The sequence below is a fragment of the Leptodactylus fuscus genome, chromosome 6 (genome assembly GCF_031893055.1).
Source record: "Leptodactylus fuscus isolate aLepFus1 chromosome 6, aLepFus1.hap2, whole genome shotgun sequence".
NCBI lineage: Eukaryota > Metazoa > Chordata > Amphibia > Anura > Leptodactylidae > Leptodactylus > Leptodactylus fuscus.
Genome location: NC_134270.1, coordinates 39,597,182 through 39,622,056, shown reverse-complemented (window position 1 = coordinate 39,622,056; position 24,875 = coordinate 39,597,182). Strand labels below are relative to the sequence as shown.

The 24,875-nt window shown below is 43.0% G+C and overlaps 1 protein-coding gene across 2 annotated transcripts in view; it reads right to left on the bottom strand.

Annotated features, from left to right (window-relative positions):
* Positions 1 to 3,188, bottom strand: part of LOC142209485 (uncharacterized) — a 57,644-nt gene extending 54,456 nt beyond the window's left edge. The window contains exon 1 of one of the 2 annotated variants that reach the window (XM_075278480.1): positions 3,029 to 3,188. The gene's annotated coding sequence lies outside the window, so the exon portion shown is untranslated. Of the gene's footprint in view, positions 1 to 2,648; positions 2,750 to 3,028 lie in introns of those variants that run through there. The other variant, XM_075278479.1, reaches the window with a different exon arrangement.
* Between the last annotated feature and the right edge of the window lie 21,687 nt (positions 3,189 to 24,875).

Here is a 24,875-nt window from a genome sequence, read left to right as displayed (position 1 = left end):
CAGTGCATTTTTGCTGTACATATTTTTATGCGATGGGTGGATGGGATTCGCTAGATTTGGGGGCAGATTCTGCCCCTGAGTCTGCAGCAGATTCCGCCTCCCACAGCAGGACACTGAAAAAATACAGTATGTGTCCTGCTTGATCTTGCTGCAGATTCCACAGCTGATTCAGCAGAGAATTCCTCTTCATTTTCCACCATGTGAACTTACCCTATATGAGAAGCAGTGCTATGAGCTGTAGACAAAAATGAGACCTAGAACCTTGTCTAGTCAATGGACAGAGGCCTGAATAGTAACCAGTGAGGTCTGAGTAATGTGCTCTGGTGGTGAAGCAGCAAATCTAACCTGAAATGTGGTCTGTGTGGTACAGTAAGTATATGTACTGACATATATACATCTCTCTATACACCAATATATTATGTAGGAACAGCACAATATTGTTGCAGCTTGGTATAAGAAAAAGAAAAAAAAAACAAAAAAACATCTACTGAAACTAAAAGAGCATGTGGCTCAGTTAATTGAGTAACAGCCCTACAAATTCCAGCTCACACCTAATGTATTGGTATTTGTAATAATGGGTTGTTATATAGAGCTGGGAATTTTAATAGAGCTTGTGACTTAGTCAATAGAGTAAAAGCCTTACAAATGCCAGCTTATACCTAATATATTGGTATATTTAATAATGTATTGGTATATAGAGGTGGGATGTTTAATAGAGCTTGTGGCTCAGTCAAAGTAACAGTCTTACAAATCCCAGCTCAGACTTATTGAAAAAGAAATGAACAAAATTAAACCTTAAATTCATAGAGAATCTCCCGGCATCCTCCTCATTATTTTGACTGCACTGAGGTGCAGTGAATATTATTGAGCGGGCAGTAGGATGAAAGTGACTGTTCATTATAAACGGGGAGATTCCTGGGTGAGTTGACATGTCTGAAGTATTTGCTAGTCCGTGGCTTCCCCAAGTAAGACAATGGAGCTGAGAATTTGAGTATGGCCAGCTACAAAGCAGAGGCAGTCAAGAGCCGTCAAGTACAGAAGACCAATGTGATGGCTGGAGAGAAAATTTTCCACCATACCTAGACAAAAAGAGCCACTGAAAATCTGAGATGTTTGTGACGCCATGTGTCAATTCTACATTGTCAGAGAATGTAACCTTCAAAGTGGTATTTCTTTTTTTGTCTTATCCCTTTGCAATCTGAAGGCCATTACAGTAAAAATAAATTTATTTTTCCATTTTAGCCTGTGCTCTTCATTCCATCTTCTATGACAATGAATGCGCACCACGTGTTCTTACATGTGTATAGCTCCATTTCTTCTGACCTACAGTCATTATATTGATAAAAGTATAGACAACTAGAGATGAGCGAGTAGTTAAATACTTGATATTCGATATTCATTTCGAGTAGCCCCTCAATATTCGACTACTGGAATCGAATATTGAATCCTATTATAGTCTATGGGGGAAAAATGCTCGTTTCAGGGGTAGGCAACATTCGATCAAATTGAACTTACCAAGTCCACGAGTGAGGGTCGGGCTGGATTCTCCGAGAAGTCTTCTCCGTGCAGCGTCCCCGCGGCGTCTTCCCGGCTCTGAATTCACTCTGAATTCATCGGGCCTGGGCAGAGCCGACTGCGCATGCCCGCACTACAAGAAAATGGTCGCTTACAGTCAAAGCGGCCATTTTCTTGTAGCACGGGCATGCGCAGTCGGCTCTGCCCAGGCACGATGCCTGGCAGAGTGAATTCAGAGCCGGAAGACGCCACGGGGAAGCTGCGCGGAGAAGACTTCTAAAGGTAGGAGAATAACCATCGTTGATTGGCCCGACTGTATAGCATTCGGCCAATCAAAGCTGGTTCTGCATCTAATTTTTCCATTTGAATAGCGAGTAGTATTCGATCGAGTACGAGTATTTTGAATACCGTAGTATTTGATCGAATACCTACTCGATCGAATACTACTCGCTCATCTCTATAGACAACCATATGTACCAGTCTCCAATGAAACACCAGTCACCTGCCTCCTCTCCTGGCATATCTGCTTCATTACATACTTGTATTCCTCATAAAACAACATATGTAATGCACATATGATATCGCAGAATACATGAATAATACAAAAATAAATCTAGCACCGAACAATGGCGATCATAGTGCCATAGCAAAATGAAAAATACAAAAATGGGGCTCCATTCATTTTTCATCACTGCCTTCCATAGCCATTGCTATGTTAGATTGGAAATACCCCCACTAGATTTTGGGCCCCATGGATGTTGGCATGCCCATTGTGCCCATGCCTGCGGCTGCAAGTTACTATCTAGTTACCCACACCCCAATATAAAGCACCCCAATGCAATGATGGAGATTCGTTTCCATAGCTATTTGTCAAAAGTTAGACATTGCACAGGAACTCCACAAAATTTTCACCAAAGTCAAATATCACCGTGTAAAAGATCAGAACTGAAACATGAGACAATGTTACAATAGGGTTTGCAAGTCTTCATTCTCTGTATACATACATGAATCAAAGTGATACCAAATACATCCAAAAGTAAAATTTCACATAAAGCACCTCCAGATTTTAATGTTCCCCCTTCTCTGCCCATAGGAGGTGTTCCCCACCATGAGCACCTCCTTAGCTCAATTACCTGAAGCTGGGAGCTGGATCTTAGCACGGCTTATGTTCCTGGAGGCGTATGAAGAGAAATCTGCTGCATGATCCATATCCCTGCTTCATGTAAAAGGGGAGTGATCACAAGTGGTGACCCCTCATGTTTAGCCTTGGTGTCCTGCTCATTATGACGGTATATCGCTCCGTAAGATACATGATTTGCAGTATTTTTAGAATGTGATACAATTGATCTCACAGCTGTATGAATGAAGAAACAATGACAATGTTGCTGATAGCTTCCACAGCCCACACATTGCAGCACTAGGACTCAGGGATGCCACACACATATTCTGCAAAGAGAGAAAGAGGGCATGCAAGCACTGAAGACAGCACAAAGCAGCAAAACGCTTTACAGACCATTTGTTGTATCAGGGGCTCGGCTAGCTCTTCGTGCTCACTGTATGAAGACCAGGGGAGCGGTAGTTATTTATTTCAGTGAATAGATGAGGAGAATCCAAGAGAAATAACATAACTGCATAGCTGTGTGTGTACAGAGACACAGCCTGTGCTGCCTGGAGACACCACACCCTCCAAACAAACCTACAGGCAGAGCTTCACATGAAGGACACCTGCAGGCCTTGACGGTCTGTGTAGATAACTACTGAAGGCAGACAGCCCAGAAATACTGTACCTACAGACAAGTAGATTCACACACGTAACATACAATCATACTGATACATATACACACACATATAACGTACGGATAGATACACACACATACTGTACAATCATACTGATACATATACACACATACTGTACACTCATACTGATACACATACACACACAGCGTACAATCATACTGATACATATACACACACATATAACGTACAATTATATGGATAGATACACACACATAGCATACAATCATACTGATACACACACACACACATAGCGTACAATTATACTGATACATATACACACATATAACATACAATTATATGGATAGATACACACACATACTGTACAATCATACTGATACATATACACACACATACTGTACAATCATACTGATACATACACATACTGTACAATCATTCTGGTACATACACACACATACTGTACAATTATACTGATACATATATACACATACTGTACAATCATATTGATAAATACACACACATACCGTACAATCATACTGATACATACACACAAAAGTACTGCACAATTGTTCTGATACATACACACAGGTAAAAACAATCATACTGATACATAAACACACACATACCATACAATCATACTGATACATACACACATACCGTACAATCATACTGATACATACACACACATGCCGTACAATCATACTGATACATACACACGTACCGTACAATCATACTGATACATACGCACACACATACTATACAATCATACAGATACATACACACACATACCGTACAATCATACCGATACATACACACACATACCATACAATCATACTGCTACATACACACACACACACACACACATACCATACAATTATACAAATACATACACACACAACACACATACCATACAATCATACTGATACATATACACACACATAGCATACAATTATACTGATACATATACACACATATAACGTACAATTATATGGATAGATACACACACATACTGTACAATCATACTGATACATATACACACACATAGCGTACAATCATACTGATACATACACACATACTGTACAATCATTCTGGTACATACACACACATACTGTACAATTATACTGATACATATATACACATACTGTACAATCATATTGATAAATACACACACATACCGTACAATCATACTGATACATACACACAAAAGTACTGCACAATTGTTCTGATACATACACACAGGTAAAAACAATCATACTGATACATAAACACACACATACCATACAATCATACTGATACATACACACATACCGTACAATCATACTGATACATACACACACATGCCGTACAATCATACTGATACATACACACATACCGTACAATCATACTGCTACATACGCACACACATACTATACAATCATACAGATACATACACACACATACCGTACAATCATACCGATACATACACACACATACCATACAATCATACCGATACATACACACACATACCATACAATCATACTGCTACATACACACACACACACACACACACACACACATACCATACAATTATACAAATACATACACACACAACACACATACCATACAATCATACTGATACATATACACACACATAGCATACAATTATACTGATACATATACACACATATAACGTACAATTATATGGATAGATACACACACATACTGTACAATCATACTGATACATATACACACACATAGCGTACAATCATACTGATACATACACACATACTGTACAATCATTCTGGTACATACACACACATACTGTACAATTATACTGATACATATATACACATACTGTACAATCATATTGATACATACACACACATACCATACAATCATACTGATACATACACACAAAAGTACTGCACAATTGTTCTGATACATACACACAGGTAAAAACAATCATACTGATACATAAACACACACATACCATACAATCATACTGATACATACACACATACCGTACAATCATACTGATACATACACACACATGCCGTACAATCATACTGATACATACACACATACCGTACAATCATACTGATACATACGCACACACATACTATACAATCATACAGATACATACACACACATACCGTACAATCATACCGATACATACACACACATACCATACAATCATACTGCTACATACACACACACATACCATACAATTATACAAATACACACACACAACACACATACCATACAATCATACTGATACATATAAACACACGTAAAGAGCAATCATACTGATACATAAACACACATACCGTACAATCATTCTGATACATACAAACACACATAGCGTACAATCATACTGATACACACACATAGACATGTAATGTACAATCATACTGACACATACACATACATAATGTACAATCTTAATGATACATACACGCACACATAGCCTACAATCATAGTGATACATACACATACAAATACCATACAACCATACTGATACATACACACACGTACTGTACAATCATATTCATACACACACACACACACACATAGCGTACAATCATTCTGATACATACACACACATAGCGTACAATCATACTGATACATACACACACGCTTAATGTACAATCTTACTGATACATATACACAAAATGTACTTTACATAATTTTTAGCCATATAGCAACAACATATTCTATAGCAATGTGGAATTGGGGAAACAACAACAATGACAAATAATGAAAACAAATAAACAAACATGAGATGAGACTGGACAGAGTCCATAACAGCTTACCATCTAAATGTACACATATACATGCCTCCCAACGTTCAAACAACTGAAAGAGCGACAGCTTACACCCAACTTATATACTGTATATTACAAACCACCTCAGCCCCACTTACACTTTGGCTCCATCCATGTTTATTTTTGCCGCTACACAGTATAATGATTCTATAGAGGCCCTGACACAGTATTCACCTACATTATAATGCCCCTCTGAATAAGGCCCTACATTATAATATCCCCCTCCAGTTGCCCTCACAGTATAACTCCCCCCCAGTTGTCCTTAGAGTATAATCTCCCTGTATAGTTGCCGTCACAGAATACGTTATAGTTGTCCTCCTCCTGCAGTCTCCAGAGTATAATGGATACCCCCCCACACCTATACTCACTTTTCCCCATTTTTCTGCACTTCTCTGCTCTTATAGGCTTCAGGGAGCAGCAGGCTTATGGAAAGTGGCCAGAATCATGTGATCCTATTAATATTATAAATGTGAAAGTTTGTGGGTTTGTGAGTTTGGATGTTTGTTCCTCAATCACGCAAAACCTGCTCGACCGATTTGGCTGAAATTTTCCACAAACATAGTTAATACACCCGATTGTGCAATAGGCTACTTTTCGTCACAATAACGCACATATGTTTGTGCCAGGACCCCCACAAAACCCAAACTCACACCACCATCTCTGCAGTCTCACACACTTTGGACCATAGCAAGCCACAAAATTCATAATGCCCTCTACAGCCTCGCCCCTAACCCCACACAATCTCATATACATATACTTTACCACTTTGCCCCTCACCTTAACGATACTCCAGGAGGCTCTCTTTAACGCCACGGAGCAGCCATATTTGCCGACCCCCACCGCTCTGACAATCCGCGACCCGCCCACCCATGTCAATACCCCTAGGAGGTCTAATAAATGCAAAAAAAAAAGTTTAAAAAAAGTAAAAAAATAAATAAAAACAAATAAAAAGGATTAAAAATTCAAATCACCCCCCTTTCCCTAGAACACATATAAAAATTGTTAAAAACTGTGAAACACATACATGTTAGGTATCCCTGTGTCCGAAATCGCCCGCTCTACAAAGATATACAAATATTTTTCCTGTTTGGTAAACGCCGTAGCGGGAAAAATGGTCAAAAGTGCCAAACCGCCATTTTTTCACTGTTTTGATTCTGATAAAAATTTGAATAAAAAGTGATCAAAGCAATAACATTTCCCGAAAATGGTGGAACTACAAAGTACGCCCGGTCCCTCAAAAAAAGACGCCCTATACATCCCCGTACACGCACATATAAAAAAGTTACGGCTGTCGGAATATGGTGACTTTTCAAAAAAAAAAAATTTTAACACAGTTTTGGATTTTTTTTAAGGGGTCAAAATGTAAATAAAACCATAGAAATTTGGTATCACCGGCATCATAACGAAACACAAAATACCGGGGACATGTCATTTTGGTTGCACAGTGAACGCCGTAAAACCAAAGCCCGTAAGAAAGTCGCAGAAATGCATTTTTTCTTAAAATCCACCCCATTCTGAATTTTTTCCCTGCTTCCCAGTACAATATATAGAATAAATAATGGTGGCATCATGAAGAAAAATTTGTCCCGCAAAAACTAAGACCTCATATGGCTCTGGGAGCGGAGAAATAAAAAAGTTATGGGGTTTAGGAGGGGAGTCAAAAACGAAAATCCAAAAATGCCATCGGCGGGAAAGGGTTAACTTCAAATACTTCTGTCCCAAAGTCACTATGTAAAGTTTCTCACAACATCGTATATATAGCAGCTCAAATACAAAGTAACTTCAACACAAAAGTCTCACGTATTCTCTGAATTACAGCAATAACAAGATACAAAGTTACATTTCATATCCCATCCCTTATACACAGTACGAAAACCTTACCCGCACCTGTATATACCCACTTCTACAATCACCGCAGACGAAGTTGCGGGTACCAGCTAGTGTGTATATATAAGTAAGGATTAAAGGTGAGTAAAAATAACAAAAACTTATACTCATCTCTGCTGGGCATATGGGGGTCCCTGATGCCATCTCCTAGTCTCTTCCATCCTGCAGGTAAAATCAAGTGTCCCACGGTCACTGTTGAGGCCTGTGAGTGGGGCCTTAGCGATCACGCGCGGCATTCTGATGTCATGACGCTGGCACGCCCTGCATGACCACTGAGGCCCAATCATAGGCTTCATCAGTAACCCCCAGAACTGGGAATGCCAGGAACAGGCCTGGAGAATATGCCAGAAACAGTCAAACGCTATGAGGATGCCCAGGAGGGTTGAAGTAAGGTGAGTATAACTATGTTATTTTTACTCACCTCCCCTGGGCCATTATACTCTGTGGTCTGAGGAGACAGAGACCCAGAGTAAAATAATAGCACTAAAATAAACCACGGGGCCAAACCTTTTATTCATCAAAACTAATTTTGTGGGATTCCCCTGAAGTGACTCGAGGCTTGTGGGAGCATTTTATATATGTGGGGCCGCTGTGTGGAGCATATTATACTGTGTAGGGCCACTGTGTGGAGCATATTATACTGTGTAGGGCCACTATGTGGAGCATATTATACTGTGTAGGGCCACTATGTGGAGCATATTATACTGTGTAGGGCCACTATGTGGAGCATATTATACTGTGTAGAGCCACTGTGAATCAACAGATTACCCAATACCAGTAATTGCTAAGGTGGCCAATTATATACTGCAGTTATGGCGGAGGGTTCAGTTTAGTTTTCGGTTACAGAGCCCAATCTCCCAACTATTCCCTCTGTTTCATAATCCTCTCTCCACTCCTGGTCTATTCCCTGAAGTGTTTACTTGGTGAAACACGCCAGGTTCAGGCGCCTTAATAACTTCCTTCATGATCAGCGGTTCTTTGCCACACATTCACATACACATTCCTCCCTCAGAGGTCTTCACAACTACTTAGGTCTTTCACTTCCTACGCTTTCTTGTTCTTAACCCTGAGATTACCCCCACCAGCCCTGATAAAGGTTCTCTTTCTTTTATCTGTAGCTTGCTGAACGGCCTCCCCTGGGATTAAAATTGGACTATGTGACAGCCTGGAAACAGGACTTCGAGACCACCCTCACATCGGTGCAATGGACCGATTGCTGCATGTTTAAAGATAATCCATAGAACATATTTGGTCCCCTGTAGACTACATGCTTTATATCCTTCAGTTTCACCCCTTAATTTCTGTGGATGTCATGCTTTAGGCGATACCTTCCATATTTGGTGGACCTGTGCTCTGACCCGTTGTTTCTGGACAGACATACATAGGATGGTGCAACGATTATTGGAATAGTCGATTCCATTGACTGCTCCAGTTTTTCTTCTCAACCTTAGACCTACCCATCCTCAGATACCCCCACTATGTTACTTCAGTATATATGCTGACAGCATGAATCCATATTGCTTTCAATTGTAAGCAGCCGGATCTATAGTTGATGGATGTCATTAGCTGCGTCAGCACAATCATGCTTCATGAAAAAATCAACTCTACGATATCTGACACTCATCCTCATTTTGACAAGATCTGGTCACTTTGGTTCAGTAGGTCCAACATCCCGGGCTTGTCATATTGTCTTAAGCTGTGATTTATTACCAAGGTTAAGTGTATTGTTTATGTATTTTTCCTTAGGTAGGGTCCACTTCCCCCTCTGACCTGCACTACACAGTCCATCCCCCCCCCCCCCCCCTATTGGTTATTTGCCTTTTTGCACTTTTCTTTCTATAGTCATTGTGGATTTGTCATCGTATAGTTTCATTATATAATGCATGTTTTATCTTTTTTTTCTGACTTGCCCTTAGTGATGTCCTTTTATAAAGCAGAGTCTTGGAAAAACAAGGGCTTCCCGAGCAAAATTATTCAGAGGAAGTTTGCAGTAAGACTTGGGCAAACCAATTGATCACAAACCGAGTTTGACCTGAATATTCCAAATTGTTCAAACATGTTTTGAACACCAAGAGCCTTGGATTTATACATCAGACGCTTCTCAAATCATCACATGTCAGGACAGTCATAACAAACAGGAGCAGCTTCAGAATCTCCTTGCATCCCTCCCTCCTGCAGATAAGGCACAGTTCAGACTCACTTGCTTTCAATTGAAATGGAGCTCTTTCATGCTTCCATGCTCTGTACTGCACTGGGCTGGGCGCTGCCACTGGCTAAGCAATGACCAATTTCCCTTACTACAGGGGATAGCACTTATTGACTAACTAGCTGGTACCCGCGACTTCGTCTGCGGTGATTGTAGAAGTGGGTATATACAGGCGCGGGTAAGGTTTTCGTACTGTGTATAAGGGATGGGATATGAAATGTAACTTTGTATCTTGTTGTTGCTATAATTCAGAGAATACGTGAGACTTTTGTGTTGAAGTTACTTTGTATTTGAGCTGCTATATATACGGTGTTGTGAGAAACTTTACATAGTGACTTTGGGACCGAAGTATTTGAAGTTAACCCTTTCCTGCCGATGGCATTTTTGGATTTTCGTAACATGTATGTGTTTCACAGTTTTTAACTATTTTTATATGTGTTCTAGGGAAAGGGGGGTGATTTGAATTTTTAATCCTTTTTATTTGTTTTTATTTATTTTTTTACTTTTTTTAAACTTTTTTTTTGCATTTATTAGACCTCCTAGGGGTATTGACATGGGTGGGCGGTGTCGCGGATTGTCAGAGCGGTGGGGGTCGGCAAATATGGCTGCTCCGTGGCGTTAAAGAGAGCCTCCTGGAGTATCATTAAGGTGAGGGGCAAAGTGGTAAAGTATATGTATATGAGATTGTGTGGGGTTAGGGGCGAGGCTGTAGAGGGCAATATGAATTTTGTGGCTTGCTATGGTCCAAAGTGTGTGAGACTGCAGAGATGGTGGTGTGAGTTTGGGTTTTGTGGGGGTCCTGGCACAAACATATGTGCGTTATTGTGACGAAAAGTAGCCTATTGCGCAATCGGGTGTATTAACTATGTTTGTGGAAAATTTCAGCCAAATCGGTCGAGCGGGTTTTGCGTGATTGAGGAACAAACATCCGAACATCCAAACTCACAAACCCACAAACTTTCACATTTATAATATTAATAGGATGTAGGCTCCTGCCACACAGACGCAGCCTGTATCGATGTGACAGGCACCTGCGTTAGACAAAAAATACTTTCTTTTACTAGGGAGGAAAGGAGTCATTACGGCTCCGCAGGAGCTAGAATTGGAGATTCACAAACACAGAAGATCATCTGTGTTTGCGATCAGCTGTGGTTTTTTTTTTTACCACTAGAGGCAGTGTGGGACACAGAAAGGCTGCAGGTTGTAGCTTTAAAGGATATTCAATAATAACCTAGTGTTTAAATCAAATTTATGCCAGGTTTACACCTTTGCTTTGGTTTCCATTTGTGTGGTTCGTTTGGTGGACTCCATGAACGGAAACCTAACCCGCTGTAGGGAAGGTAGCTCAGTAACAGCAATGGTGCGGACCCAAACAAACAGGTTTATTTGGAAAAACAGCAAAATAAATAAACCTTTACGTCAGGCACAGAATAGGCATAATAATATAGAGCCTTAACTTCAGGCAAAAAAACATCAAACAAAACCCTGCTCGTCTGAGCACTAACTAAACAATAAAAAGACTAACTATACGTGTGGCTTACTACTAACCACATAAGCAAACAAAATAGCACAGTATGGTCTCACCAGACTCTCGGTATTTCAGGACAGACCCAGGCACTCTCTCTTGCTTTCAGGATCTGCCCTGAAGTGCAGGCTCTGCAGCCTTTTATGGGCCAGTAATGAGCTCAGGACCTACATCTCAGCTGAGGCCTACTCAAGAACCCCATTGGACCACACATATGTCAGAAACCTGAGGGAGATATACTGTGATTCCAGTACTCTGCCTGTTTCCATTCTCACACCACTTAAAAAAGACAAAAGATAGCTGGGTTTCCACCTGATATCTGCCTGAAAAATGCAAAGAAAAAAGTCCTGCTTGCACAAATTTTCTCTCTGCATTTTTAAAGAGAAATGGGGAATGGAATTCCCGAATGGAGTTCAGGCACAGATGTGAATCTAGCCTTAGTTAGATAGTATTTAATTTTGTATTTTATTTTAATTTGTATGTTTTCTTATTTGTAATAGGTTGACACTTCCTGTTTTGTAGAGATTAATTCTTAACAGCCATCTTGTTATCATCCCAGATAGAAACACATTGAAAATAATATGGAAATGACAAGGATCCACCATTGACAACAGATGATGGTCACAGATCACTGCCTCCTCCTTCCTGTACAATGACCTATTGTCAGGACCTGAGTTGTTTTATAAAATTGTGTGTTTTCTAGGGATTTGAGCAAGTGTCCTGTGGCTCTCTGATTGTTCTCTTTGCCACTGGGCTGTTCAGTTAGTGGTTGAATATCTGCCTCAGTGTATACTCGAGCTGGTTTTGTGTGTCTGTAGATGCGAGATCCAGGTGTTTGACATTGTCATCAACCTATCAAGTCTTTCCAAGGTCTGTAAAAGGTTGACTGCTGGCTTTAGTCCTCGCTGGTGGAAGTTGTTATAAGCTAGGATTCTTGGCCCCATTTAGTTAGTGTTTTGTGGAAGTTGCACGGTCTCAGGACCTGAATTGGAAGTGGTGTGAGTTTTGTCCTGTGTGAGAGTCTGTTTGTCCCTCAACATTTCTACTCAACCCCTGTCCTGCATTTCTGGTTGCCTGTCACTGTTTTGGTATTTGTGAGTTTGGTTTAGGGCTTCAGGTTTATTTTACTCCTGTCCTGTGATACCCTTTCCTCAAATTCTTGTTGTGTGTTTTTGGTTGTGCTGCGACTGTTAGTTCGCCAGCATGTCCCATCCTAGTTGTTACTGTTTGCAGCTGCACCTATACCTTTCGTTAAGGGTGACCGCCTCTAGTATCCCAGTCCCTAGACTCTTTCAGTTCTCACCCCATCTGTCGGTTAGGTTTCCGTGTTTAGAGAGCTAGTAGTTGTAGAGCTAGCAGGGCCTAGTCAGCCATTGTAGCACCAGGGACAGCTTTCCTACCCCATTTCCATAGAGGTGTAAGCAGCATTCAGTATCACAGTTGCTCGGGCATTGACACAACCGTGACACCTATGTACAGGTCAGGGCTCGTTCACATCTGCGCCCGGTCTCCATTCTGCAGGTTTCCGTTTCCTGCACAAAACAGAGGCAGGAGATGGAAACCTGCAGGACTCTTTCTCACCCTTTCATTTGAATGGGTTTGAAAGCTGTGCGGCGGTGAGCGTTTTATGCTCTCTGCCGCAAAACCGTTTTTTTTTAATCCGGACACTGAGTCGGACATGCAGTACTCTGTGTCCGGTTTAAAAAAAAACGGTTTCGCGGCGGAGAGCATAAAACGCTCACCGCCGCTCACGGCCGGACCCGGTTTGTATTTTCCTTCTTCTTGCATGCAGAAGACGGAAATCACAGAACGGAGACCCGAACGCAGGTGTGAACCTAGCGTCACAGAGCATGCCCACAACATTTTCCCATAGAAATCAAAAAATAATTTTCTCAATGAGGTTTCTTGCTATATAGCTAATCTGTTGTTCAGCTGCTTAAAGCAAAGCATAATTATGTACAGAAAGCTGAATAAAAATATGCAATCATAAAATAGACACAGACTTGTATAGATGTGTTAATGTATAGATGATGCATGCCTTTAAAAACCACTAAATAAATACAGTACGTTTGTCTATTTTATTGTCGTGTTGTTATAAGACTAGTTCACATGTAGCTTTTGCAATTTAGATCTGTCTATAATGCTTTGGTTGAATTTCTCCAGCTGCAATGAAAGTGCTCGCAAAACCATCTCTGACTTCATCTTAAATGCTCGGTTATGTGTTCTTGTTATATTATCTTTGAAACGCTACATAAATGGTGGATTGTTGTGAAAATAGCAATATCTCTGTATAATGTCCTCTTAGATTCTATCACATTGTAGAAATCCTAAAATTACAAGCAGCGTCCCATATTTTTCATGACATTACTTGAAAATATCTAAAATTAAACATGATCTTCCAAATAATAATTTTCCATTTCCATGAATATCCACTATTCCGTCACGTTCTTTCCATTTCCCATTTTCCTCCCCATAACAGACATATTAGGCGGCTTTCATTTTCAACCCATCTCAATTTTTGTTGCTAAGAAATAAATGAGGAGAGCAGTGATCTCGTGCCGGGGAACGTTGACCCAGATAAAGTGTGTTATTTGAGGTCATCCAGACAGGTCAATTCATCTCGGCACAGCAAGTAAATAACTCCAGAGGCACTTCCAAATGTTTCATGTATGTAATGGGATACCTACTGTAGGTAATAGACAGACTTTAGACACTTTGAAAAAGATTTCACCTTCTAGAACCTCCTCGGACTATACAAATGTTCCACTTTTTCTGCCTGAATTCTCATTTGTAGTCTGTTTTAGAGGTACAAAATGGGCAAGCATGAAGGTCTCGCGGGCTTTGATGAGGACTACATTGTGATGGTTACATAACTTGGTTGGAGTATCTCCAAAAGGTCAGGTCTAATGGGTTATTCCTGGCACATAGTAGTCAGTAACTGCCGGTTGGGGTTCTAGGAAGGGCAGCTTCATAGGTGAGCATGTAAGAGAGTGAAGGCTAGCCTGTTTAGTCCGATCCCAAAGAACTATTGTCATACAAATTTGTCTGAAAAGAATGGTTTTTGTGATGAAAGTTGTCAATACTCCCAGTGCCTTGTAGCTTGTTGTATGGGCTGAGTAGCCACATATTGTTGAAGATGACCCCTGTCCACCATGATCCTCGGGGAAGTTAACTCTGGAAGAATTTATTATTAAGCAAAGCTTATTACCAAAGATTTTTATGGGTAAGTAGTTAGTAAAGCCAAGGATGAACCACTGGACAGCATACGTTGAAGAAGTTACTTGTGACACATGCCTACACTTCGAAGGACCCCACAAGTGGCACCCAATTACTCCTACTTTGAGACTACTGCCCACTGTGTAAGACTATATCTGCACAAGAGCAAACCATTGAGCATGTTCTCTTAATACTACCCCTTTGTACAATGCCCGGACATCACAAAGGTTCCACTTCACCCAAATCCGCCTCAGAGAAGAAATGTCAGCTAGTATTTTATACGATATGGCAGGGTCAATGGGACATCAATGCATTGAGTCCCCTTAGATATTTAACCACATGCTATATACACTTATTGAAAAAAAATGCACCAACAAGGAGTTGTTGCAATCGAGTGAAACTTTCTATGCGTGAATCTCCTGATGGTATAAAGTGATTAAAATATCAGAATGAAAGGCTAAGTTTATTGGGAAAACTGTACAACTGAAAGGAGTCGCTCACCATGAGACATCGATACTTGAGCTCAATGGTTACCATATGTCAAACAGTACCTGGATTTGTCACCAAAGATGGTTCCATGCAGGGCCGCCGATAGGCCAGTACTACTGCTACTGGCGTCAGGGGCCCGGCCAAATTTAAAAATGGGGGGGGGGTGGCCGGTTTTGGCCCGCCACCGTGTGCCGGCCCCTGGCGCCCGCAGCAGTCATTGTATGTCCTGTTTCAACTCAGATCTGCGTCCAGAGGACGCAGATCTGAGTTGAACATATACGCGGCTGAAGCAAGGAGCTGACCTGTGTCAGCTCCTCGCTTCGCCGCTGCCGCCTCTCTCGCTGACACATATGCGGCTGAAGCGAGGAGGTCAAGCCCCGAATTCCCAAGAAAGTTTTGATATCATGTCATTGTAATGCATTAGAATTCTATGTATGGGCTGTGTTCCAGCTGTAAACAGAGTATACAGTGTTGGCCAAAAGTACTGACACCCTGCAATTCCGTCAGATAATACTCATTTTCTTCCAGAAAATGATTGAAATCACAAATTCTTTGGTATTATTATCTTCATTTAATTTGTCTTCAATGGAAAACCACAAAAAGAATTGTCAAAAAGCCAAATTGGATATAATTCCACAGCAAACATAAAAGGGGGGGGGGGGGGGGGGGTGGACAAAAGTATTGGCACTGTTTGAAAAACAGCTGTGTCAGCTCCTCGCTTCAGCTGCATATGTGTCAGCGAGAGAGGCGGCAGCGGCGAAGCGAGGAGCTGACACAGGTCAGCTCCTCGCTTCGCCGCTGCCACCGGCTACCCGGCAGTGTAGACGCGATGTGATGACGTCACATCGCGTCTACAACTGTGCGCCAGTAAGAGAGAGAGGTGCGCAGAGAGCAGCGGGGGAACGAAGGAGAAGGTAAGTGTAATGTGGAACATGAAACTGGGGGCAGATGAAGGAGAGGATGGCATGACACTGGGGGCAGAGATGGAGGGACATGAATCTGGGGGCAGAGATGGAGAGGATGGCATGACACTGGGGGCAGAGATGGAGAGGACGGCATGACACTGGGGGCAGAGATCGAGGGACATGAATCTGGGGGCAGAGATGGGGGGCATGAATCTGGGAGCAGAGATGTGGAGACATGAATCTGGGGGCAGAGATGGAGGGACATGAATCTGGGGGCAGAGATGGAGAGGACATGAATCTGGGGGCAGAGATGGAGGGACATGAATCTGGGGGCAGAGATGGAGAGGACATGAATCTGGGGGCAGAGATGGAGGTGACATGAATCTGGGGGCAGAGATGGAGGGGCATGAATCTGGGGGCAGAGATGTGGGGACATGAATCTGTGGGCAGAAATGGAGGGGACATGAATCTGGGGGCAGAGATGGAGGGGACATGAATCTGGGGGCAGAGATGGGGGACATGAATCTGGGGGCAGAGTTGGGGGGGACATGAATCTGGGGGCAGAGATGGGGGGACATGAATCTGGGGGCAGAGTTGGGGGGACATGAATCTGGGGGCAGAGTTGGGGGGACATGAATCTGGGGGCAGAGTTGGGGGGACATGAATCTGGGGGCAGAGATGGAGGGACATGAAACTGGGGGCAGATGAAGGGAGTATATGAAGCTGGGGGAAAGATGGAGGGGGGACAAATAATTTACGGGTAACTGTAGGAGGATTATACAGTGTGCGGGCACATGAAAAATTAACCGCAAAAAATTAAACCGCCGCACATTTTGTCCCTCTTTCAGTTCTTCAAAAGTTGGGAGGTATGGGTACAGGGGGCAATGGAAAGATGTTAGAGGGTGGACGGGGGGGGGGGGGGGGGATTGTTGGGACATCAGGTGTGCGGCACTGCGGAGAGGGAACTGGGGCAATAATATATAATATATGTTTTTAGCTGGAGAACTACAAGGCACACAATACCTCCAAAAGGTATGTGTGCTTTGTGTTAATAATGATGTAGGCTGATATGCTACTAGCATAGCAGCCTGTTTGGGGGTGGGACTCTCACTTTAAAGGAGTGTTCACATTGCGTTTTTGGCCTCCCTTGCCTGGATATGTTGGTAACCAGTCACAATCAGCTCCCCACTTATCCCTGCATGGAGAACTGCAGGCCCCCCCTTTTTTTTAATGGCCAGTTCTTCGTGCAGGGATAAGTTGACAGCTGATTCTGACTGGTTACCAACGTATCCCGGCAAGGGAGGCCAAAAACGCAATGTGAAAAAGCCCTGATGATTTATTAAGAGGGCTCTTATAGATGGTGTTGGCTCTCTATAGGCACGGTCACACGTAGCAGATTTTACCTGCAAATAGAATCTGATTAAGTCTTGTAATGCTGCTAAATAAAGGGAAATGTAATACAGAATTGGTATGTCGCTAAATAAAGTAGTTTTAAAATGGCGGGGGGGGGGGGGGCAGACACTTAGGCTGTATGGGGCCCCAAAATTCCTGATGGCAGCCCTGGTTCCATGATCATGATCATCACTGCCCCAACACAATAAAGTGGCCCCATTATTGTTCCCTATATGGGGGACCAACATATTGGAACCTCGAACGGCCTGATATTCGATCGAATATGTATTCGATCGAATGGTGTTCGCTCATCTCTAAAATTTATTTCAGAACAGTCTATGTGGTCTGTGAGTATTGCAGTAGAATACACTGCGTGAGTCAATGTGGATTTCTGCTGAGATAATGGCAGTTTTTCTGCATTGTTTAACAAAAAACACAATTGTAAAAAAAAGAATTAAATGTAATGCACTTTGTGGACACCAAGATCACAGGGCAGCCAGGTGCAATAATGGCAAATCTGTCATTGTATTAAAAAAAGCTTTATTGCAACAAAGACTTAACAAAACAAGATTTTTGGCAATGAAAGGGTGTCCGGGCAAGTTTATGTAAAAACTGCAGTCACAGCACAGTGTAAGGCTTCTTTCCCTGTTTGCCTAAATTTGATTAAATCTTGCTAAACTCCAGACTGGTCCTCTCTTATAATTCTGTATTACTATTGCAATGTTGGTGTTTTTCCATTAGCAATCTAGCTGCAATTAAGGAAACATCTTTCCTTAAACTTGTAATGTCACAAAGTTTGTCTTCTTCTTCTTTCTCCCCAAAATGTCTTACACGCAGAATATAACACCAGTGCCGTACCCTCTTCCCTTCCCACTCAGAGTCCTGCCTAGGTCACAGGGTCCATGTAATTTCCCTCCTCCTCTGCTTTTTTACCGCATGTTACATGTGGCAGCAACCAATTTAGTTCCTATGAGACGAATCCCAAAAGTTTTGAAGGGGGAATATATCTAATGCTGTGTATTACTGTACAGTGCAATATACATAAAACCAATATACCTCTATGCCATACCTCCCAAATTTAGCTCCACCCACTTGTAGATTGACTCCGCCCATTCTCATTCATTTTTCATGTGCCCCTACACAGTATAATCCTCCTACAGTCACCCGTAAATTATATGTCCCCCCTCTATCTCTCCCCCAGTTTCATATACACCCTTCATTTGCCCCCAGTTTTATGTCCCCCCCAATCTCTGCCCCCAGATTCATATCTCTTCCATCTCTGCTCCTAGATTCATGTCCCCCCCATCTCTGCCCCCAGATTCATGTCCCCCATCTCTGCCCCCAGATTCATGTCCCCCCATCTCTGCCCCCAGATTCATGTCCCCCCATCTCTGCCCCCAGATTCATGTCCCCCCATCTCTGCCCCCAGATTCATGTCCCCCCATCTCTGCCCCCAGATTCATGTCCCCCCATCTCTGCCCCCAGATTCATGTCCCCCATCTCTGCCCCAGATTCATGTCCCCATCTCTGCCCCCAGATTCATGTCCCCACATCTCTGCCCCCACATTCATGTCCCCTCCTTCATCTTCCCCAGATTCATGTCCCCTATCTCTGCCCCAGATTCATTTCCCCCTATCTCTGCCCCCAGATTCATGTCCCCATATCTCTGCCCCCAGATTCATGTCCCTCCATCTCTGCCCCCAGATTCATGTCCCCCATCTCTGCCCCCAGATTCATGTCTCCCCATCTCTGCCCCCAGATTCATGTCCCCCATCTCTGCCCCCAGATTCATGTCCCCCCATCTCTGCCCCCAGATTCATGTCCCCCATCTCTGCCCCCAGATTCATGTCCCCACATCTCTGCCCCCAGATTCATGTCCCCTCCTTCATCTGCCCCAGATTCATGTCCCCCATCTCTGCCCCCAGATTCATTTCCCCCATCTCTGTCCCCAGTTTCATGTCCCTCCATCTCTGCCCCAGATTCATGTCCCCCCATCTCTGCCCCCAGATTCATGTCCCCCCCATCTCTGCCCCCAGATTCATGTCCCCCATCTCTGCCCCCAGATTCATGTCCCCCATCTCTGCCCCCAGATTCATGTCCCCCTATCTCTGCCCCCAGATTCATGTCCCCACATCTCTGTCCCCCAGTGTCATGCCGTCCCCTCCTTCATCTGCCCCCAGTTTCATATTCCACCTCAATGTCTACACACAAAAACCACTTAAACTCACCTTTTCCTCGCTCCCCCACCGCTCTCACTGCAGTCTCGCTAACACAGTTGTGGGCGCGATGTGACGTCATCACATCGCGCCTACACAGCCACTAGCCGGAGTGCAGCTACAAAGCAAGGAGCTGAACTGTGACAGCTCCTTTTTTTAGTCGCGTATGTATTCAACTCAGATCTGTGTCCTCCAGACGCAGATCTGAGTTGAAATCGGGTCATACCTCCCTCCAACCGGGACCACGGGACACGTCACCGAAATCGTGAATGTCCCGCAGAAATCGGGACGGTTGGGAGGTATGTCTATGCACCTCTCATGATGCACTAGGATAGTGCAGAAACATGTTACTCTGGGTACTCCAGTGTCCTCCCAAATTCCAAAGACATACTGATAGGGAATGTAGCCCTATATGGGATTATAGGGAATTGTGAGCCCTATATGGGATTATTTTATCATCATCTCAGCATTAGTGGTTAGTAATAAGTGGGCACCAACCAATTGTCAGTCCAGAGAGTGGGCTTTGATTATTGTTTCAGTGATGGAGGGCAAACATGGTGGATCCATAGTATACAGCTCTGGAGGTTTCCTGGACTGCTCATCTGGGCACTCTCTGTGGAAGCCTGACTTCATATTCTGGCCATTGTTGCCTGTTTTAATGAAATTGAATAAATGTAATGGCTTTTTGCATTCTTTGATAGACAATTTGAGTTGCATAGTTACACAGTAGATGAGGTTGGATGAAGACATCAGTCCATCAAGTCCAATGTATAACCCTACAGTCCCCTACAGTGTTGATCCAGAGGAAAACAAAAAAACAAAACAAAACCATGAGGCTTATGCCAAGTGCCCCATTTCAGGGGAAAAAATCCCTTCCCAAGTTTTAGGTTAGAAATGCCAAAAGTGTTTATTTATATGCCTTAGTGGACGTATACTTTTATTGTCGAGTGGTGTTTGTCCTGCTATATACTTGAGCAGTCTAATAGGTATATTGTAGATATCCGCTAGTGGGATCATCAGGCATTAGTCAGGTGTTCTATATGTTAACAGGAAGAAATGTTAAACCCAGGCGCTGACATACCATTGGTGCAACCTATACAGCCACATGGCGTCCAGCAAGTCAGGGGTCCCTATCACCTTAACTGCAGCTTTCATCGGCCTATTAGTTTGGATGATTTTCATAAAAATGGGGCGGCAATGCAGAATAAGAAAGACATCTTTGGAAAGTCTAGATGCCGCCCCACAAGATATTGTCATTAGTTTGATACCAATAGACTATATTTTGTAACAGAATTTCGGAAGTGACATGATTACAGAACAGTAAAAAGGATTTCTTACCGTTTTCCTTTTTTTTTGCATTTGCAGCCTTGGCTTCAAGGGTAAGGTACCAGTTCTCCCTTGTTTCTATTCTACCTATTCATTGGGAGCAGAATAATACTTTACCATTATTTCATTATTTTGGCCGCGTATCTACCATTATACACGATGCATTATGCTACCAATTTATAATAAAACAAGTTTGCTAAACAATATTATAAAAGCATTCGGCACAGGGTGACTCATCTGAATGTAATTTATTAAAAGGGAACGTACGCTGCCTTGCAAATCCAGAACAAGAGGAATTAACAGTAAACTGCAATAAATTTCTAGGATACCGTAACTGAACCTTAACTGCAGAGGGCGCTCCTGAATAAAAATCCAGCGTTTTCCATCTGGCTTTGAAGTCTGCCTAGCATCAAAGCAGAGGGGGATTTTGTCTCTAAATAAAGAAGATTCTCCCTCTGTATATAATTGTAATTCAAAGCCACAAAATAGTATGAAGCTCTCCTGAAGTCTACAATGCAGCCTAATCTATTTGTTAAAATGTGCTTGAGGCACCATGTAATAATGATTCAATTAGACGCCATATTCTTCGAGCTTTTCAGCCGTCACCTATTTACTAAAGTGGATCTACAGTATCTCTTCGATACAGTGTTTCAGATTCCCATTTGGTTAAATATTATTCAGTATTTAATGATATATTGGATTGAATAAAGTAAAAGAAATAAAATAATAAGAATCCGATAATAACACATTAAACCTGGTCCACTGAGAGGAGAGAAGTAGCATTCATTAGGCCGGATACGACATAATGCACTTACTACAGTGTCTGTAATAAGGGGCCATCCGCATTGGATGAATGGTGGCTCAACCCATTGATCTTGGCAGAATCGGCTGGCCGTTTTGTGCATATGGGATCAGGGGTGAACCTGCCTTTTTCGCCGCCCGAGGCGGACTACAGAAAGCCACACCGCCCCCTCCCCCGGGGGCGGAGCGAAGTGGGGCGGAGCGAAGGTGGCATGGCGGAGCGGCGTTAGCAGGCAGAGAGCAGGCAGGGAGAGGACCTGCTCTCTGCCTGAGCGTGAGGGGAGGCCACTGGAGCAGCACTGCTCCAGTGGCCTCCCCAATCCACTGCTCGGTGACGATGACGCTAAGCCAGTCCAGGACAGCTTGTCCTGGATTGGCTTAGGTAAGCAAAAGTGCCGCCCACCCCGGGGCCCTGGCATAGCGGTCGCTTCAGGTCGCCTAATGGGAGGTGCGGCGCTGTATAGGGTTGTAAACGTCAGATAATGGGCGAAGTAGGATGGAAGAGATAGAGGAATTTAACATGCCCAATACATTATAAGGCAAGGTGTTGGTTACAAATGACTTTATTTTCCCTACCAGGAACACGCTCACATGTACGCTAGCGTTCGGCTTTCCATCCTTTGGTCTGCTTTGGGACACGAAGAATAGAAACCTAATCCACATAAAAAGTGGTTACCTGTAGACTATATGTGGTCCGCAGGGTTTCCAGTACATTTTTCAAGTGGATTCGGGGAAACTCCAAACATAGTTGGAATACAGGTGTGAATCCAGCCTTAGCCATGACAAGAGTATATCTGTACTGGGGTGGGCGGGATAGCTGTCAGCTAAGCCAACATTCACCTGACTGAGGGCTCCTTCACATGGCGTAAGCGCTCGACTCATTCCGAGCCGTACACGCGAGCGCTTCTAAACACTTCCCATTCACTTCAATGGGAGCGCTCGTAAAGCCGGCTTTACACGCGCTCCCATTGAAGTGAATGGGAAGTGTTTAGAAGCGCTAGCGTGTACAGCTCGGAATGAGTCGAGCGCTTACGCCGTGTGAAGGAGCCCTAATAGTGGAAATCCCATCGCGCTTTATAAAGTCATTTCTACTATCTGATGTGTACCAAAGATATTACATAGGCCTTTAAAGGGACTTTAACATTTGGAGTTTTTTCCTTTGGTGCTGTCTTTCTCGCTTTTCCTCTGCTGCTCTATGAAGGTCACAGGGTATAGTGTCATATAATATATTTTACATGCTAGCCAAGGCGAGTGCTCAAGCCCCGAATTCCCAAGAAAGTTTTGGTAGCATGTCAATGTAATGTATTAGAATTCTATGTATGGGCTGTGTTCCAGTTGTAAACAGATTATAGCTGCAGTGGGGCCTTAGGACTAGGCCTTAGTAAAGTTCCTTGTCCCTCATGGAGGTGGAGCAATTTCTGCCCATGCTTATGAAGGGATTCATGGTGCTAATATTACCCAGCAAGGGGAACGTTTAGGGAGTTGTCATTGTAGGGGCAAAGACAGAATCGCTGACTGCAGCCAGGAGGCAGCTTGTGGACGCACAAAATCCTGCTGAGACCATCAGTCAGATACAGCTAAGGCAGGGAAAAGTGAACAGGGAAATCCCACAGTCCGAACAAGTTCTGAGGCAAGCCAGTCTGTTTCTCGGGGAGCAGAGTTGTACAGAAAAAGCAGTGGAGGGAGTGAATCTATAAACCCCAACAAAAAGAAAAACTGCGCTCTCTGGTCAGTGATTAGAGATTCAATGGTAGAGGTGAACTAAACTTTTATTCGTACATAAGCACCACGCGTTTCAAGTATAAAACCGTTTTTCAAGTGCATGAAATACTTACATGCCAGTGCCTCTGCCTTGGCTTGTTACTTCAGGTGAACGATAGCAGAGCAGGTTTCACGAGCTATCGGAGTACCATCAGAAAATATAATCCACCATGTTCATGCAATTCTAGCAAACAGGAAACGCTCATCAGCTGTTTTTCAGCTTCATTCGAGGACTGCAGTGGATGGTCTTGTTGATGTGACCTTTTGGCAGGAAAAGGCAGAGGCACTGGCATGAAAGTATTTCATGCACTTGAAAAAGGGTTTTATACTGGAAACGCGTTGTGCTTATGTACAAATACAAGTTTAGTTCACCTCTACCGTTGAATCACCAATCATTGACCAGATAGCGTGGTTTTTCCTCTTGTTGGGGTTTGTGGGTTCACTCCCTCCTTTGTTTGTTTGGTATTGCTACACATCAGGCCCATGGTGACATTGTTGGAACCCGCTGCCACTCTCGCCTGTTGTTTGGCCTCAATGCCAAGGCTATTATTGTTGTTGTGACATCATTCACAACAACTCCAGGCGAGAGACCAACTGGTCTTTATACTCTACTTTCACGAAATTTTTCATATCACAGACCTACACTTTTGTGGCGCTCGGTCTTTTGTCCCCTTTTGTTTTTCCAGAGTTGTACGTAGGATGGGACAGCTGGGACTTGCAATTGGAACCTGCCAAAAGGTGAGTTGCTGATCAAGCCGGTACCCCTCTTATAGAGAGAGGCAGCTCAGTAAAAGTTATGGGGCTGCCTCACAACAGGGGTCCATGTTTATTTCTATATACCTACAAAAAAAATCACAAAATCACTCGATCGATAATACATTTTAGACAAATTTGCATGTTCAGAGAATGGCCTTAGATGTATACTGTAGGTAAAGACTAGAACTACATACATTTTGTCTTGATGTAGAGTCTTGTACTATACAGTAGACTTGTTGTCAATCTAAGCTGAGCTGACGTACCGGGTCTACATTCACTAGAGGATGAAGATATCGGGCTAAGGTTAATACGAAGATCTGC